Source organism: Cervus canadensis, chromosome 29, assembly GCF_019320065.1.
Source record: "Cervus canadensis isolate Bull #8, Minnesota chromosome 29, ASM1932006v1, whole genome shotgun sequence".
In the NCBI taxonomy this organism is placed as follows: Eukaryota; Metazoa; Chordata; class Mammalia; order Artiodactyla; family Cervidae; genus Cervus; species Cervus canadensis.
Window position 1 is genome coordinate 31,036,214 of NC_057414.1, and position 9,518 is coordinate 31,045,731.

Genomic DNA, 9,518 nt, shown 5'->3' on the forward strand with positions numbered 1-9,518 from the left:
AGGATGTCAGTTCCTCCCAACTTGATCTATAGAGTTAATGCAATATCAGTTAAAATGTTAACAAGTTTTTTTGTGGATATCAACCAGCTGATTCTGCGGTGATTTGGAGAGCCAAAAAATCCAGGGCAGCCAGTACACTCTTGAAGGAAAAAGAACAAATTTGGAGAACTGACACTACCCAACTTTAAGATTTACTTTACATTAATAAGACAGTATTGGTGAAAGAATAGACTAATTAATTAATGAGAATAAAGATCCCAGAAACAGACCACATAAATATAAACAAATAATTGTTGATAGAAGAGCAGAGGCAATACAGAGTAGCAGACAGTCTTTTACAACAGATATGCTAGAATAGCTGGACATCCATATGCAGAAAATAAGTCTAGACACAGGCCTTGTATATTGCACAAAAATTAATTCAGAATAAATCAGAGACTTAAGTGTGAAACACAAACTGTAAAGCACCTAGAAGACACACAGGAGGAAATCCAATGACCCTGAGTTTGACCTTGGGCATGGAGAAGATGGTTTCTATATAATACTCCAGGCACAAAAGAAATAATTGATAAGCTGGACTTCAGTATAATTAAAAACTTCTGCTCTGTGAAAGGCAATGTCAAGACAATGAGAAGATAAGCCACTGACTGGGATAAAATATTTTAAAAATACACATATGATAAGCAGAAGGAATTTCCATTCATTGCTGGTGGGAATAAAAAATGGTACTGCCACTTTGGATCACATTTTGTAAGTTTCTTACAAAACTTGTTGTTCAGTCACTCAGTCATGTCTGACTCTTTGCAACCCCATGGACTGCAGCACAACAGGCTTCCCTGTCCTTCACTATCTTCCTGAGTTTTCTCAAACTCATGTCCATTGAGTTGGTGATGCCATCCAACCATTTTGACCTCTGTCATCCCCTTCTCCTCCTGTCTCTGATTTTTCCCAGAGTCAGTGTCTTTTCTAGTCAGTCAGCTCTTCACATCAGGTGGCCAGAGTATTGGAGTTTCAGCTTCAGCATTAGTCCTTCTAATGAATATTCAGGACTGATTTCCTTTAGGATTGACTGGTTTGATCTCCTTGCTGTCCAAGGAACCCTCAAGAGTCTTCTCCAACACCACAGTTCAAAACATCGATTCTTCAGCACTCAGCCTTCTTTATGATCCAACTCTCACATCCATACATGACTACAGGAAAAACCATAGCCTTGACTAGACGGACCTTTGTTGGCAAAGTGGTGTCTCTGCTTTTTAATATGCTGCCTAGGTTGCTCATAACTTTTCTTCCAAGGAGCAAGGGTCTTTTAATTTCATGGCTGCAGTCACCATCCGCACTGATTTTGGAGCCCAAGAAAGTAAAGTCTGTCACTGTTTCCATTGTTTTCCTATCTATTTGCCATGAAGTGATGGGAACAAATGCCATGATCTTAATTTTTTGAATGTTGAGTTTTAAGCCAGCTTTTCCACTCACCTCTTTCACCTCAACAGGATCTTTAGTTACAAAACTAAACATGCTTTTACCATAGCATCCAGCAATCACATTCCTTGATATTTACCCCAAAGAACTGAAAATTATGTTCACACAGAAACCTGCATGTGGATATTTATGGCAATTTTATTCATAATTGCCAAAAATAGAGGCAACTGAGATGTCCTTCAATAGGTGAATGAATAAACTGTGATACATCCAGACAATGGAATATTATTCAGCTCCAAAAAGAAATGAGCTATCAAGCTATGAAAAAACATGGAGAACTTCAGTGCATAGTGAAAGAAGACAATCTGAAAAGGTTGCATACATATGATTCCAACTACATGACACTCCAAAAAAGGTAAAAGCATGGAGGTAGTAAAGAGATCATAGGGTCCAGAGGCTGGTGGAATGAGGGATGAATCAGTGGGGCACAGAGGATTTTTAGGGTGGGGGAGCTACTCTGTATGATACTATAACATTTGATGCATGTCATCATACATTTCCCCAAACCTGTAGAGTGTACAGCCAAGAGTGAGCTCTGATGTAAACTCTGTATTTGAGGTTATAATGATGTGTTATGTAGATTCATTGATTTTAACAAACCATCTGGTGGGGGATGTTGATAGTGGGGAGGGTTGTGTGTGTCAGGGGTGGGGGGAAAGGGACATATGGGGAAATCTGTACTTTCAGCTCAGTTTTGCTATGAACCTAAAACTGCTCTAAAAATAGCTTATTAACTAAAAATAAGTGAGTCCAAGAGGGATGAATGGAATACAAGAAGATACAAGGCAGAACATGGCAGAGGAGGCAGGATTTGAAGAGACGGTAATACTTTTCTAAAATTCAAGGAAAAAAAAGTGAACCTTCACACTGAAAGTATATTCCAAAACATACAAAGAGCAGAATATATACAAAGCTGAATTCATGTCTAGATACCTCACAGTGGAATAGCAACATATCCAAGATAAAAAGAAAAATATATAATTTAAGTTGCTCATCTGAAGAGAGAAATCAGATGACTTACAAAGGAATCTAATTAGAATGAGAGTCCATTTGTTATCAACAGTCTCTGTTATGAGAGTGGGAATTCAAAGATTAACACAACGTGTGTTGCGTGTCTGTGTATGTGTGTGTGTGTAGGGTGTGTGGCCGGGCTAGCATGAGATAGGATGAGAGGGTGGGGGAGACAGTTAGTGGTCAGATGATAAGCTTGCTTTTGGATGAGCCAGATGCAAGGAATTGAGACCAGAGGAACAGCAGGATGGTCAGATGGTCAAGTGTGGCCATGGAGCCACCATGGGGTAGTGACCACATGGGCCACCGAGCGACCCACTGGTGTGGAGTACTGGGTCCATCTGTGCTCTGAACCACCACACAATCCCTGTTCACATGAATTTTTCAGGCCCTAATGGCTTGGCAGGATCTGAAGTGGTCTGGATGAATGTGTGTAAAGATCTCAGTAGAAAAGGGGGGATGAGGAGAGAGGAGAACGGCGGCAGTGGAGGCAGGTACCGGGGACTGGACATCCCTGGGCTGGAGCATTCTGGACACCTCATCTCTGCGGGCACATCCTTGTGAGTTCTTTGTTCAGAATAACAATGGTAGCAATCGATGCCTTTGGTGGACAGAATTCTAAAATAACTTCCTGATATTCCTGGCCTCTGATGTACCCATACATTTCCCCAGTTATTTATCTAGATACTGAAGTAAAGGCTTGCAAATGTAATTAAGACCCAAATCAGCTGACCCTAACATAGGGAGGTTATCCAGGTGGGTCTGACCTAACCACCCGAGCCTAATGAAGTCAGAGATTCAAAGCAGATGCATAGAGGAATTGGACTCAGAAGAAAGCCTCTGTTGCTGACTTTGAAGATGGAGGGAGGCACGTGATCAGGAACACGGGGAGCCCTGGGAGCAGGACAGTCAGCAAGGAAGCAGGGACCTCAGTCCTGTAACCGAAAGGACCTGAGTTCTGCCCACAGGCAGACCAAGTCAGTAGCAGGTTCTCCCCTGCCCCTGTGAGAGCCTCAGCCTGGGGACCATCTCAATTTCACCTTGTCACCCCTGAGTGGGGAATCCAGTCATACCAGACCCAGATTTCTCCCTACTGAAGACTTTGAGACGCTAAGCCTAGGTAGGTTAAAGTCACTCACTGTGGTCATTTGTTACACGAAATAGGAGAATAATCCAGGGATGGCGATGATGATAGAGAAGCTTCAGGAATGGCTGGACCAGAGAGCGGGCTGGGGACACCTGTGTTGTCAGCACAGTCTCTTGACTCATGTTCTCCATCTTTGAGCTCAGCTTTGGGCCCTGATTCTGCTCTCAGTCACGTCAGGCAGGCTCTGGAAGGGAGGATTCCGACCTGATTAGTGACTAAATGTCTTCCTTTTGTCTGGTTTTCCCTCTTGGTCTTAGAACAGAGGCCCATGCTGTTTTTCCACTGATCCTTTCTCTAATAAGTGTGCTGACCTGAAACAATTGACCTTAAAAAATAAAAATAAGTAACCAGCTCCCAGAGCTCTAGCTGGCAGCATTAGCATTCTCCCGTCTCGCTGGCTGTGTCCTGGGAGTCTCAGAGAAATGAATCTTATTATTAGTGTGAGGCCAGTGACTGCTCCCGATGGCTCCTTCCTGCTGGCCTCAGCTGCCGAGCCTGGCACAGGTGTCATGAGGCTGCAGGCTCCTTGGGGTGGGGTAGGGGCAGGGGAGGCACGCTAAGCCGTCAGCCCCAGGCTCAGAGCAGGCTGTTTGGGTTCCCCAGTCAGAGGCGCCTCCAGATCGATGTTTCCAGAAGTTTTTGGCAGACAGCGGATAAGCCATTATCATGAATGATGATAAGACACACCATTCAAGCCTTCACACCCTGTCTTCTCATTGTAAGATACATCCTTCACACTAACGGGCACGTACAACGTGTGTGTGCAGTTTTTAAAATAATAAAGCGAACACCAGTGTGAAAGGAAAGGAAACACACACATTGCCAGCACCCATTTCCACACACACCGCCTCATCCCCTGGGGAAGATAATCGTTACGGTGATGCTCGTGACAATGACTCCCTTGCCTCTGACAGTAGAGTTAACGCATCTAGGTATGCCTTGACGGCAACTGCCGGGTTTTGCCTGCTCGCAGACCTGATGGAAATGGAGTGCGTACCCTGGTGCATCTTGTTCCTTTACGCAGTATTATGTTTCTGAGATTGGTTCATATGATTTATCATACAACTGTAGTGTTTTCATTTTCATAGCTGATTCGCACTGATTTTCTACCATGATCTATTTATTCTCATGATGGTGGACATTTAATTTAGGTCGTTTTTACTGTTTGGCTGTTTAAACCACACTGTTGTGAACATTCTGGTATGTATACACCTCGCAGGAGGTTTTATGTGGGGGGGAAGGGGAGGACAAGAGCACAAAGTTGGATGGACACAGCATGTGTATCTTGAGACTCCCTCAATAATGTCAGACTGCTTTCCAAATGGGATCCAGATGCACTGCCATAAACGGTAGATGCAATTCCCAATCCTCTACATCTTTGCCAGCACTTGGTGTATTAATTTTCTGTTACTATAAGCAGTAGAATTACCACAAATGTGGTGGCTTTAAACAACTTAAATTCATTCCATCACTCAGTCTTCCTGAGCGAGTCAGGGCACAGATGACCAGACCCTCTGCTCAGGGTTGGCCTGGCTTTGGGGCTCATTTGACTCTTGGGTTCTCTTCCAAGCTCCCCTGGCTGTTGGTAGGGTTCTTCTCCTGAGGCTGCAAGGCTTGTGAAGCCAAATTTTCAAGGCCCAAGGGGGAGGATGCCTCTGATTCTGCCTCCTTCTGAAGGAGCCTCTGATTAGGCAGACCCACTGGGACGAGATCCCTTTTGATTAACTGGAGGTCAGTGGGGCCCTTAGGTTGCTTCTATAGCTTGATTCCTGTCAGTAATACTGTAGTGAACACGGGGGTGCAGATATCTTTCGGAATCAGTGCTTTTGTCTCCTTTGGATAAATACCCAGAAATGGTACTGCTGGACTGTATCATAATTCAATTTTTAATCTTCTGAGGAGTATCCGTACTGTTTTCCACAGTGGCTGTACCAGATACACTCTCACCAACAGTGCACAAGACTTCCCTTTTCTCCACATCTCTGCTAATATTTATTATCTCTTGTCTTTTTGATAATGGCCATTCTGACAGGTGTGAGGAGTTATCTTCTTGTGGTTTTGATTTATATTTCCCTGATGATCAGTGATGTTGAGCATCTTTTCATGTGTCCGTTGGCCATCTGTATGTCTTCTCTGGAAAAATGTTCAGATCTTTGGCCCATTTTTTAATCAGGCTATTTATTTATTTTTGCTATTGAGTTGTATGAGTTTTTTATATATTTTTGATATTAACCCCTTATTGAGTATGTAATTTGCAAATATTTTCTCCCATTTGGTTGTCTTTTCATTTTGTCAATGGTTTCCTTTGCTGTGCAGAAACATTTAGCATAATGCAGTTTGTTTATTTTTGCTTTTGGGGCAAAAAAATAAATCATTGCCATGTTTTGTATCAAAGAGTGTGACACCTATGTTTTCTTCTAGGAGTTTGTGGTATCAGGTGTTACATTCAAGTCTTTAATCCATTTTGAATTAATTTTTAATTATGGTCTAAGATGGCCATCTAGCTTCATTCTTTCGCGTGCAGCTGCCCAGTTTTCCCAACACCATTTACTGAAGAGACTTTCCTTTTCCTATTGTATACTTTTGCCTCCTTTGTCATAGATTAGTTGACTATGTAATGCATGGGTTTACTTCTGGCTTTTCTATTCTATTCCATTGATCTACACGTTTGTTTTTATGCTGATGGATAAAGAAGATGTGAGATCTGTCTATCTTATCTATTAATGGACTATTTTTCAGCCATAAAAAGAATGGAATCTTGCCATTTGTGACAACACGGATAGCTCTTGAGGGCGTTGCTGCTGCTAAGTCACTTCAGTCGTGTCTGACTCTGTGTGATCCCATAGATGGCAGCCCACCAGGCTCCCCCGTCCCTGGGATTCTCCAGGCAAGAACACTGGAATGGGTTGCCATTTCCTTCTCCAATGTGTAAAAGTGAAAAGTGAAAGTGATGTTGCTCAGTCGTGTCCAACTCTTAGCGACCCCATGGACTGCAGCCTACCAGGCTCCTCCATCCATGGGATTTTCCAGGCAAGAGTACTGAAGTGGGGCTTGAGGGCATTAGGATAAGTGAAATAAGTCAAATAAAGAAAGACAAATACTGTATGATTTCATTTGTATGTGGAATCTAGACAAAAGGGACAAACAAGTCCAGCAACAGGTATAGAGAAGATATTGGTGGTTGTCAGAAGAGCAGGGGTTGGGGGCAGGCAAAGTGGATGAAAGGAGTCAAAAGATATAAACTTTCAGTTAAAAACTATTTCATATGCTCCTCATTGGCAGATATTTCTCTGACCTGGTTGAGCAATATTATTTAAAAATAACATTGTATGATATATTTCAGTGCTTATTTTTATTCAGTGCCAGCTGCTTATACACAGTACCTCTGTTACTATATTTAAACCCTTCAGAATAGCTACTGTGAATTTCTCCATTTTACAGATGAGGAAACTGGAGCTCAGATAAGTTAAGCAACCTGACAAGGTCCTACAGGAATTGCTAATTTGAACCAGCTCTGTATAAATTGGGAGCCCATGTTCTCAGAGCCTGAGGAAATCTAGCACACTACTTCAAGGAGTGAGGAGATTTGCTCAATGCCATGTTAAAGTGCAGATGCTTTCTTAAGCCTTTATGATGAAAATACTGTTTTTATGGAGAAGAGTAACTGTCCGTGTGTACCCTGCCCTTCCTCTGGCTAGCTTCTTCTCTCCCCTCCAGTCTACCCAATATACTTCTTTTAATCCCTCTCCTCCAGTCTCTGAGTTCACATTAGCCTTGCCCCAGAGCCTGTGGGATCAACTGGGAACCTGGTGCCTAAGGCCTTTCTCCATCTTTAGGAGTCTGATTCCAAACCCCTTCCCAGTCTCACCTCCCACAAACCCTCTCTTCTGCCCCTTGAATAGGATGGGAATATGTACAAGCCCATGCTGTACCTAGACCACTGCCCCTAGCTGTAAACCCTGGTCTCACTTTCCTTTTCTCCTAAATTCTACTAGGCTTTCAAAACCCACTTAAGTTCCTACTTTCTAGATGAATCACCCTTTAACCTCTCTGTCCCAGGAGATCTTTCTTCTGTCTTCTGAGTTCTTATATCCTTCAGAATTTTTACCATTTGACCTCTAGGCAGTCCTTCATTATAATGCTGCTTACAAGTTCCCATGTCTCAGTGAAATCATATTCACATAGCTAGTTAGTGAATCTTCTGAATCTTTCTCAGTTCCTACCTTATTCAGACTTCACATGGCACCTGATACTGTTAAGTGAGGAATCAGTCTTATAAATTTTGTCTCTGTCAGTTTCTATGATATCTTTATTCCCTAGTTTGGATTCTCATTTGCACCGATATCTGAAATACCTGTTCTTTGGGATTCTGCCTTTGGTCCTTTTCTCTTTCACCCTGTACTTCTATGCATAACTCCTTGAGGTCAAGGACAGCACCCTGGAGACTAGCAGCTTGCATTCTTGGTGAGCTCCCACAGTGCGAGAGGCAATGTTCACAGTGGGAGGAAGGCAGAACTGATGCTCGTGGATGGCACAGACATGATCTTTTTTTTTTTTAATTTTTATTTATTTTTATTTTTTATTTTTTTGCAGATAGTGGAGTGCAGTTTATTACGCCGGTGGGCCCAAGGCAGAGTCTCCTCTTAGCCAAGGACCCCGTCCAGCATTTGTGAAAATCTTTTATACCCCATGTATACATGTTCAAACCCACTACCCCAATTCCCTTGAGACTTACATAAACAAAGGAAGGGTAAATACAACTACAATAACCCCATCATTCACGTGTTATGTGTTCAAGCAGTCAATAATCAATAAGCCCGCAGTTACATTCCAAATAGTTAATAACCGATAAGCCTGTGCTTACATTCTGATAGATAGTGTCCGGAGGCAGGGGTGATTAGTGTCTGTTTTCTTTTTTTTTTTTTCTTTTCTTTTATTTTTTATTATTATTATTATTTTTTTTCCAGTGGGTTTGTCATACATTGATATGAATCAGCCATGGATTTACATGTATTCCCAATCCCGATCCCCCCTCCCACCTCCCTCTCCACCCGATTCCTCTGGGTCTTCCCAGTGCACCAGGCCGGAGCACTTGTCTCATGCATCCCACCTGGGCTGGTGATCTGTTTCACCATAGATAGTATACATGCTGTTCTTTTGAATATCCCACCCTCACCTTCTCCCACAGAGTTAAAAGTCTGTTCTTATTTCTGTGTCTCTTTTTCTGTTTGCATTTGCCATATAGGGTTATCGTTATTGACCTTTTCTAAATTCACATATATATTGTTCGTAGTATGCTGAATGTTCTTTATCTTCTCTGGCTTACTTCACTCTGTATAATGGGCTTCCAGCTTCATCCATCTCATTAGGACTGGTTCAAATGAAATTCTTTTTAATGGCTGGTTAATATTTCCATGGTGTTATATTTTACCACAAGCTTCCTCTATCCATTCATCTGCTGAATGGCATCTAGGTTGCTTCCATGTCCTGCAATAAACAGGCAATGAACATTGGGCACGGTCTCTCAGATCGGTTTCCTCAGTGTGCTATGCCCAGAAGTGGGATTGCTTGCGGTCCATATGGCAGTCTATTCCAGTTTTCTTTTAGAAATCTCCACACGTCCCTACGCTGTACTAGTTTGCATTCCCACCAACGTGTAAGAGGGTTTCCCTTATCTCCACACCCTCCAGCATTATTCTTGTAGACTTTTGGATAGCAGCCATCCGACTGCGAAGAACTGGTACCTTCATTGTGGTTTTGATTCGCATTTCTCTCATAATGAGTGCATGTTGAGCACTTTTTCATGTGTTTGTTAGCCATCTGGTTAGCCTGAGAAATGTCATGTTTAGTTCTTCTGGGCCATTTTTGATTGGGTCATTTA